The sequence below is a fragment of the Camelus bactrianus genome, chromosome 1 (assembly GCF_048773025.1).
Source record: "Camelus bactrianus isolate YW-2024 breed Bactrian camel chromosome 1, ASM4877302v1, whole genome shotgun sequence".
Classification (NCBI taxonomy): domain Eukaryota; kingdom Metazoa; phylum Chordata; class Mammalia; order Artiodactyla; family Camelidae; genus Camelus; species Camelus bactrianus.
This window is the reverse complement of record NC_133539.1, coordinates 57,883,927-57,894,530: the sequence shown is the minus strand read 5'-3', so window position 1 is coordinate 57,894,530 and position 10,604 is coordinate 57,883,927. Positions and strand designations below refer to the sequence as shown.

The following is a 10,604-nucleotide window of genomic DNA, read 5'->3' as shown; positions in this document are numbered from 1 at the left end:
CTTTCTAATGTGACTGATTGTATTTAAGAACATGAATGTCTTTCCTTTTGTTCAAGCCTACTTTGAAGAGTGTTTTAAAGTTTTCTTCACGTTGATTTTGCAGTTTTTGTTACGTTTATTCCTTAGAATTTGCCTTTTTTTGGTTGCTATTGTAAATAGGGCTTTTTCTTCTATTATATTTTCTAACTGGTTATTGTTAGTGCACCAAAAATGCTATTGATTTCTATGTTAGCTTTATCTCCTACTAACCTTAGAACTCTTATTGCATGGTTAGTTTTATTATGAATTCTCTAAGATCTATAGATACACTATTAAGTCATCTGTAAGATCCTGGCTTTAGGACTGCAGTGTATACATTTTATTACAGTAAGGAAATATCCATTAATTCCTATATTCTTGAGTGCTTTTTTACATCAAAAATAGGTGTTAATTTTTGTCAAATATATTTTCAGCCTTTATGGAGATCGTCACGTGATTTTTCTACTTAGATCTATTAATATGGTGAATTATAGTAATTTATTTTCTAATAATAAACCACCCTTGTATTCCTGAAATAAATCCATTGGATATGGTGTATTATTTCCTTAATGTGGTACTGAGTCCTGTTTACTAATATTTTATTTTGGATTTTTTCATCAATGTACGTAAGTGATATTGCTCTGTCATTTTCTTTGTATCATTTTTGTTGGGTTTAGGGATCAACGTTATTCTTTAATTCATGAAAAGAATGTGGACTTTTTCTCATCTCTAGATTAATGTTGTATTAGGACTATCTGGTCTTGGAAGATGTGATAGAATTTCCCTTTGAAACTGAGTCTGGTGCCTTTTTTGTGAGTAAATGTCTCTATTTTTTATATGGACATCTGTCTTTTTTTTTTCCTGTTGAATTTGTTCATGTTTATTACAATCAATTTCAAATAATTTTAAAAGAAAATTATAGTCTTGCTTCAGATGTTTATTCCACCTGAGTACCTTTTTTTTTCAATTGAACAGTTGGACATCAGTCTTCTTAAGCTTTTGATCTCAATTGGAGTCAATTCTGATAGACTGTATTATAGTAGAAAATTATCCATTTCATCTAATTTTTCAAATGTATTTGCATAGTGATGTGCAAAGTAGTTGCTTATGACTTTAAAAATTTGTTTTGATGGTTATTTTTCTTTTGTCATTTAGTATTTGGTTGATTTCGTTTGATTTTTGTTAGTTTTTCAGAGAACCAGAATTTTTTCTTTGTTTTACGTCTCTTAATTCTTTTAATTAGCTGTAAGCAAGCAAGAGTGCGACATTATTTCTTTTGGTGTGTGAATGCTCCCAACATGATCTTAAGTAGCAGAAAAACATGTAATGCTCAAGTCAATTGAGAATTAACACTGAAAGCATTTCAATAGAGTGAGAAAAATCAGAATGTTTCTGTTCCACTATAAGTATGTTATTTTAAAGCACACTTGAAATTTTAAATGTGTACAAATTCAGAGGTTTTTAGAAACTTCAAAAGCCACAGCCACAGAGTTTAGGAAGCCGAAGGTTGTGAACGTCCCTCCTCACTTAATCCATGCTTTATTTTGCATTCCTCACAGGTAAGCAGGCAGTGCCTGTTATGTGCTGGACCAAAATCAGCCCCACGCAGCTGATCTTCAAAGGAGTGGAATTTACTCTGGCATTCTCTTATGTACGATGCCGTTCCAAGGCCAAATCCCAAGACAGAAACAAGTGCGACTTTAGGCAATGATCCAAATCTTGGATTAGCTGCTAAATAACCTTGGTGGACCAGTCCTTGGGTGACAAGCATGCTTATGAGAGAAAAAGGCAGAGCTCTCTTCCAGAAACTTTCTTCTTGACATTCCTGGATAATCTTTGAAATCTCTGCTCTGTGGATGTGCAGTTTCGATTTTGGACAAAACAACAGACTGCTTGCTTGGTGGTGGCAAATGGGGACCTTTGTTTTGGTTTCCATGAGTAGACACTGAAGCCATGATGGCTTTGCTTCTTTTCTAGTTGAGTGGACTCAGCTTCCTTGTTGACCCGATGTCTCTCTTTCGCGAGCTTTCTTCTCCAGAGAACCAGAATTTTGAATTTTGAATTAGTTTCCCCTTAACCAGCTCACTGCAAGCTTTTCCTGTAATTCAACTATTGTCCACTAGGTGGTAGCAGATATCTTGGATATGCCATTCACGAGCTCAAATTTCAATTTTCTTCTTAAATTCATTGTAGATTTTACCTGTATATTTTTCAAATAAAAATGAAGATTATTTGCATGTTTAAATAAAAACTTTAAATTATTATGTATTGTTTTATCGGAAATCAGTATTGACCAATCATATATAGTTAAACTATAAAAAATGTGTTTTTCTTTCTATTGTTAGCTAATTCTCTTATCTATGGACTGACTAGAATGCAATTCTTTAATTCCTTCTGATGTTCTCTTCTAGTAATATGTCCATAGGAAACTGGGTAACACAAATTTCTTCCAATTTCTTTCTGCCACTGGTTCCAGAATGTTGGGGTTCAGGGAATAATTTTTGTGCCTGCCTTTTTTTACTTGTCCATAGGTTTTCATTTCTTATTTTCAGAGTTTCACTTTTATTCCTTCTGTTGGCAAAATCAAGAAATGAAATCTCTGACCTGCTGAGACCAAAAATCCCCAGTCCACCAGGTTACTTTCTTCAATTAGAGAGCAGTAACTTTCCACTGATTCATAGAATGACATCACTTTTTTTCCCATCAGCTTTCTAACTGGAAACTCATTTAAACTATTTTACATATGTTGGTACTTATCTTGCCACATTCTAGCCACAAATCTGAGTTCTTAAAAAAATTTTAGGAGGAAAGTTCTATGCACAGAGAGCATTTAAGCTAAAATGTAAAGTTTTGAGCTAATAGCTCAACAAACATAAAGTTTAAATGTATAAAAATAAATATCTAACTTTTATTAAAAATTTTCTAAACATTCAGAAAAATAGTGCAATAAACACCCCATGCTACCACTCAGATTAAACAATTAATATTTTTGCCATATATTTTAATGTATCTATTTTTTTTTGTGAAACATTTAAAAGTAAGTTGCAGATATTATGACCATTTACTTCTAAACAGTTCATCTGGCATCCCCCAAGTATAAGGACATTCTTCTATATAACTACATTGCCATCCCTAAGAAAATTAACAATACTTCTTTAATTTCATCTAATAACCAATCCATATTCTCATTTCCCAAATTTCCCTCAAATTCAAGTTTCACTCATTACTTTTGGTTACTAATTAGAATTTTATAATCTAGAAAGGCCTTTAAAAAATTACATTGACTTTTTGAAGTAACCAGGACTTTTGCCTGACTTTTCCTTGTAGTGTCATTCAATTCTAAGAGCATATTGTCAAATTAACTTTATGACAACCAATTCCTATTGCCACGTGAAAGTTTTCAGAAGTTGCAGTGATTTGAAGCCACAAAATCATTTGCAAGACTGATTCTTTCATGGTTCTGGAGGAACTTGCAACCTAGAATGCTGGAGCAGGAAAGCCCACCCCCCACTGACAGATTAGAAAAGTTAAGTGTAATGGTTTCCTATTGCCACTGTAATAAGTTACTCCAACTATAGTGGCTTCAAACAACACAAATTGTTATTTTGCAGTTCTGGAGGTCAGAAGTCCAAAAAGGGCTAAAAGCAAGGTGTTGGCAGGGCTGCATTCCTTCCTGGAGACCCTAAGGGAAACTTCTCACATTTCCCAGCTTCTAAAGGTCACCTACATTCCTTGGCTTATGTTCTCTTCCTCCATCTTCAAAGCCGGAGCATAGCATCTTCAAAGCTCTCTCTTAAAAAAAAAATTATACATAGTGTTTTTTTTTTTTAGTTGAAGCATAGTTGATTTACAATATTATATTAGTTTCAGGTGTACAACATAGTGATTCAATAATTTTGTAGATTATACTCCATTTAAAGTTATTATAAAATATTGACTTTATTCCTTGTGCTGTACAGCATACACTTGTAGCTTATTTATTTTATACAGAGTAGTATTTTCAAACCTCTGACTCTGACCCCGACTTTCCTGTTTCTCTCTTTCATTTATAAGAACCCTTGTGATTACATTGGGTCCATCTGAATAATTCAGGGTACTCTTCCTACCTCAGTGTCAGCTGATTAGCAATTTTAATTGCATATACAACCTAATTCTCCCTTGCCACAGAACATAACATATTCACAGGATCTGGGGATTATGTCATAGACATCACTGGGGGCCTTTATTCTGCCTCCAACAGGAAGTGACCTGACAAAGATTTGTTAGTTACTCACATGGGTCCTTTTAATACCCTACAACCTTATACGTTTATTTGTTTTGCATTGAAATTTAGTAAAAGGTGATCCTATGTCAAACCCTATTCCAGAGAATTTAATAAAAGAGGCATTAGAAGGATTTTATTACAAAATTACACTCTGATAACCAGGTAGATCCACAATTTGGTTCTTGAGGATAGTGCTGGTTTGTGCCCACTTTATCTTTTCAGTCTTAAATATGCCAATTTAATTAAAATTTTCTGTATTTAAAATACTGCCTTATCTGATACATCTGAAGTCGGATTGCTTCACTTACTGGTTTTGTTTGATTTTGATAAGGGAGTTGTTTTTTCTTTGACTCTAATTAAGAGAATCCAAATAGCTTAAATCACATAAATCACTTCAGTTCAACATCTAAAATTCTAGTTATCTTCTTCTGTTACTTCGAGGTGCGGGAAGAGTCCAAAAACGTAGGTGAGGGTCACACGCATCTCCAGGGTTATCTGTTCAAATCAGATCTGAGGTAGATCGTGCTGTTGACACCCAGACTCGTGTACTGCCAAGACTTAACACTTTACTAAAAGTGAGGTTCTGGAGTCTCACTTATTCAGTATGATGGTCACAGTTGTGGAAGTCCAGGGCAGAGATGGCTGGTGCCTTCACTGGCATCCTGGGGGAGGGGAGGAGGGTTAAGAAGCTGGTTGGAGACACTGAGGAATACTAACAACATTTTGTTTCATAATTAGTTTTCAGTTTACTTCCCACATCTGTATAGCAAAGTGATTTTAAAAATTATTCTTTGAATGTTTTACCTTCTACCTTATCTAAGATCACTTACTATTGGCCAGAGTGTAGGGAAATGGAGTCACTCTGTCCATTACCTATCCAGTCAAGACTTCGGGTGGATTTGGTCTATGAGTGATTTCTTCCAATCTACTGTCCATTGTAATCTTGGCTTTATTAGCCAAGTGCCTCAGGTAAGACTGTGTTTCTTCCTCTTTCTCTCCCCTTCACTCCCACCAGTGTCATGTCAATGAAGCTATGTGACTTTACAAAAGAAAGAAGCAAACAGTGCATTGTTTTCCTCCCATCTTCCCCCTGTATCCTTTTCAATGAAACTTCATTCATGTTATTCCATGTGGACATAGTATTCTGTGTCTTGCCCTCCCCCTTAACATCACTTCTAAACTTGATTACATGCTTTGACCGCGTGCACATGCCTGTCATATCTGATGTTTGTGAGTGGACTGTCCTGCAATGGGCTCATAAGAGTAATTTCCTCAGCCATCCCCTGGGTGCTGGGCATCTGGACTCTCCTGTTTGCATTGCAGGCCCTCAGCAGTGTGTCTGTTGTCCCTTGGGTGCAGGCCTACCTGCACATGGCCAGGGGGTCTCATGCAGCCAGAACACGTGGGTACTAATTAATTTTGCTGCCTGTTGGCTTCTTTCTTTGGGAATCTACACATAAAAGAAAAATTACTATCTCTCCCCCTGCCCCCTTGGCAACCACAAGTTTGTATTCTATGTCTGTGAGAGATAGACTGGGATTTCAAAATTGCAGAATAGATAAACAAGATTATACTGTATAGCACAGGGAAATATATACAAGATCTTATGGTAGCTCACAGAGAAAAAAATGTGACAATGAATATATATATGTTCATGTATAACTGAAAAATTGTGTTCTACACTGGAATTTGACACAACATTGTAAAATGATTATAAATAAATAAAAAATGTTGAAAAAAAAAGAAAAATTACTAGCACAAAAATGAAGAGGGATCTGTTAAACCTGTTGCTCAAGGACAATCCAGAAAACTTGAACCAGCCCACAGCAGGTTCATCCAAGGATAAGATCATAATAGATCACATGAAATCCGGAAGAATTGTCTTTCACCAAGTTCCAAGAAGGCCTTTCTGATATGCTCTAAAGAGTTGTTTTCTGAACCCTGTTATAAAGGTCTTACATTTATTTATTTATTTATTTTTTTGCTTTTCAATTAAAATTTTAGCTGCTTGGCAGACTTTCAGGTTCTTTTTGTTTGTGTGTTTGATGGACTGACTTCTCCCATTCAAATCACTGAAATCTTTTGACTGGTGAATTCTTTTTTATCCTTTGGCTGGTTTTTAACATTAATTTTTATTATGGAAATTTGAGAAACACAAAAAATAGGAAGAATAGAAAAATGAAGCCTCATGTACCTATCACCCAGCTCCAACAACCATTAACTTTCTTCTCTTCTTTCTTATCTTTCTCCCTGAATACTTATTTTCTCCCCCATCGTGATATTTAAAGCAAATTCCAGGCATAAATATGTCATGTGTATGATTTCCCCCATAAATACGTCAGTGTGCATCATGTTTTGTCAAATGACCACAGTGTCTACAGCAAAGCAAATGGGGTAAAATGTTAATAATAAATGAATCTGGGTAGAAGGGGTACAAGTGTTTTTGTACTACTTATTTTTGCAAAATTTCGGTAAGTGTGAAATGATCTCTAAATAAAAAGAAAAAAAGAAAAAAAAAAAAGAGCAAACAAAAAACATGACCATACTATCATCACATTGGATAATCCAAGAAACAGATTTTTCCTTGTTTTACTATAAATCATGCTCCTGGAAAGAAATTAATGGAAAAACCCCAGAAAAATATTTAAAAGAAGAAATCATTCCTAATTTTAACACCCAGACGTAGTCACTATTAAACGATTGTGTATCTGTCTCCAGGCCATTAGACAGAAGGACAGATAGACACATTCTTCCAAACACATTTCCTGATGCTTTTGTCAGGGATCAAATCCTGTACTGACTCTGAGAATTATTCTCTGGCTTTGATCTCTTACCTATTTTCACTATACTCAAGCATTTGTCCTCCTTGTGCTGGGAACTCAGAGTTAATTCCTTATATTGGCTCTAGCCTCTTACTCTAGCTGATTGTCCAGACAGCCAATGTCCAAATATCAGAGGGAAGCAGCTTATGATGTTACCTCCATCGCTCCCTCTTCCTCCAGTCCAGCTCTTGATGTAAACAGGTACCCGACCTCCACTCCAAACTCCCTCCACGCTAGTGCAAGACCCAGGGGAGGGAGGGATGTGGTGGTCATTCCAGCAGCAGAGAAGGTCCCCTTGCCCCACTTGATGCTTGGGTCACACTTCCTCCAGTTCCCAGACGCACTTTCATGCTGGTTCTGCCCGGTTTCCTGCCCCTGCCTGGCTGCTCTTAGTGGTTCACTTCTTATGACACTGGCTGAGCAGTTCCCATCAAAGCTAAAATTCTTCTCCCTATGCTTGGAATGTACCTCTGTTTCCATGACTGGTCCTATCCTGTACTTTTATCCCTGATTCCTACCTCACTTCTTGCGTAACAGCAAAGTTCATTCAAAGTTCTCTTCCAACCCCTTGTACTTTTCCATGATGAGGGACAGGAAATACAGGGTCCCCAGGAGACCAGTGATCTCACTATAACAACTTCTTTCCACCTATTCTAATTCCACCCACCTTTGGGAGCTGCCTCTGTCTTCAACAGACTCCTGAAATGACCAGCCAGGCTCAGACCAATGCAGGCCACCTCCTCCAGGGATTAACCAGCACCCCTTACTGATGTTCCGTTGCTCATCCAACACCCATGAGGTCAAACACAGGAGGTGAGCAAGGGGAAGTTCCAGCTCTGTGCAGAGCCAGCCTCCAGCTTCTATGACTTTAGCCAGGCCAAGAGGAGAAATAACACTGTCCTGAAATGCAACTTTTGGAGACAGAGATAGGGCAGGCCTAATTTCCCCCAAATTAAAACTAACACAGTTAGAAAAGTTTTGATGATCACAGGGGCTTTCAGAGTGAAATGTTACATGCTGATTGTTAACCTGCTAAGTTCCAGATGTAAATTCTTAGACTCTTCTAGGAAGTTCTTTCATTTGAGTGAAAATCCTTCATAACTAAATAATTCATTTTTATTTTCAAAAGAAAGATAATTTCCCATTGCCAACGGACTCTAAAGAATCTTTCCAAAAACTTCTGACTTCTTTTATGCAAGAGGAAAACAAAACTACTTAGTTCAAAGCTACTGTTTTTCAGGTTTCTGCTACTAAGAGATAATGCATTGGGAGAACACGGCTGTTAATTATCTAAAACCAAGGCCCAGAAAGACTCAGGAAACAAGGTTTATACCTCCCCAAACAGACTGGAGGGACAGAACTTTGTTCTGGGAGGACAGAGAGGGAGCTAGTTGGAGAGGAGAGACTAGATTGAGAGCAGGTGTTGCTCTCTGAGCAAAGCTGAGCTCAGGGAAGGAGATGACAATAAAAACACTGTATGTATTAGTTTCCTGTTGCTGCTGTAAAAAAATTTACCATAAACCCAGTGGCTCAAGACAACATAAATTTATCATGCTTTACTTATTTATTTATTTACCTATGTTTATTACAGTTCCGGAGGTCAGCAGTCCAAAAAAGATCTCACTGGGCTAAAATCAAGGTGTTGATAGGGCTGGTTCCTTCTGAAAGCTCTAGGGGACAGCTGGTTCCTTGCATTTTCCAGCTCCTAGAAGCTCGCATTCCTTAGCTTGTGGCCCCTTCCACATTCCAAGGCAGCAACGGTTAGTGGAGTCTCCTCACATCGTATAGCTCTGACATGGCTTCCTCTGCTTCCCTCTCCCACTTTCAAGGAGACGTCGTTATTTTGGGCCCACCTGGATACTTCACAATAATCTGCCGTCTCAAGGTCCAGCTGATTAGCAAACTTAATTCTATCTGCAACCTTAATCCCCCTTGCCATGTAACATAACATAATCATGGGCTCTGGTGATTAGGATGGGGGCACCTTTGGGCGGCCATTGCTCAGTCCTCCACAAAGGCCTCTACAGGTTTGGAGCATCATGCCCTGTTCCCTCTCTGGCACCTTGGAAGCTTGTTAGTCTCCTTGAGTTCTCCATAGCATCCTGGGAAGGCAGCCGTCAAGCAGACGCAGCAGTGGAGGGGCCTGAGAGCCGCCTGGTAATTTCCAGGCCCCAGTCCTTTCTCATGGGGGATCTGGTGGGCCTGGGAGGGGCCTTGTGGTTGGGACAAAGTCATGCAGCTGTGAAAATTACTGTGGATTCCATGACTGGGGGCCACGTGGATGCGATGCTTGAGAGGCTGCCAGCATGGAGGCATTACAATCACTGAGGGTGGTAAGAATGTTCTCAGAGGCTCAGAGGCGTCAACAGGAGCTGCAGCTGTCTGGGGAACCCCACCTCCTTCCATTACAAAAACCTTCCTGGAAGGGTGAGGAAGAAACCTCTGAACTGAACCCCAGAAATCTACATTGATTCAGAAAACTCTGAAGTTACTGAGAAAACCCCAGTTTGACTAAGATGAAGTTTCTGTCATTAGGCTGAATGGGAATCTGAGATAGAAACTAGGTTGTTAAAGAAAAACAACGAAGGTTCGTATTTGACACCCCGATTTTGTGCTGAGAGCTATGCCTGCTATGTACAAATGAGAGTCTCCTTTTCTGACAAGAACATCGAGAGAGATGACTTTATTTGCAAGCACTGGGTGAGGTGACGCTCCATGTAAATGGCGTGTTTTCCCTGACCAGCCTCTTCCTCCAGCTCAGCCGTGAGGGTGAGCCGCACGTCCAGCTCAAATGGGGTAAGGACGAGCGTGTGGCATTTTGCACAGTAAAGCAGTTGTTTCCACGTAGCTATTTTGATCAATAAAATAAAAATCAAGCCATCAAACTTTCAACCTTTTTTAAAAGTCCCAAGTAAAATATTCAATGTAAGTCTTCACTCAGCTCTGGGTCTTGCTCAGAGGCATGACCCAGGCGGGAGCAGAAGCCTCACCAGGTCTTCCTGTGTGAGACCTTCTCTGTGCCCCCCACTTGTGCTCCCACGTGGTGCCTCTAATGCCTTTTCATCTAAATTGACAACCGTCATCTCCACAAGTCACTTTAAAAGTCATGGAAAGGTGGCCGTTTGGAAGAAAATGGTCCGAGGAGGAAGTCATCAGGAGCCGTAAACTTGAAGGCCTCACGTAGATCTGACTGCTCTACTTGGCTGTGGCTAAAGAGCAGCATTTAGAGTGAGCTGAGAAATTCCGGCCCGATGGGAGCGCTCTTCCCTTGGTGCTGGAGGTCTGGGTGCTGGCACCACAGGGGCAGGGGGAGCGTGGGGCCCTTGGGGGACTGAACTTTGGGCTTCTTCACCCTGAGTAATGTTGCTTGGGACCCCTTGAACTGGGCCCCAGAGTTCTTGGGCTTATTGTGGAGAAAGTTACTGTGAGCCATGGGCTTGTGGCTAAAATCTGAATAGTAAATAAATAAGTGCTGTTTTGTATTTTAAACAAATGAAAAA

At 39.0% G+C, this 10,604-nt stretch overlaps 1 pseudogene; it reads right to left on the bottom strand.

Moving 5' to 3' along the window:
- Positions 1–716: 716 nt before the first annotated feature.
- On the bottom strand, positions 717–10,485 carry LOC105081619 (OCIA domain-containing protein 2 pseudogene; annotated as a pseudogene).
- Positions 10,486–10,604: the final 119 nt, after the last annotated feature.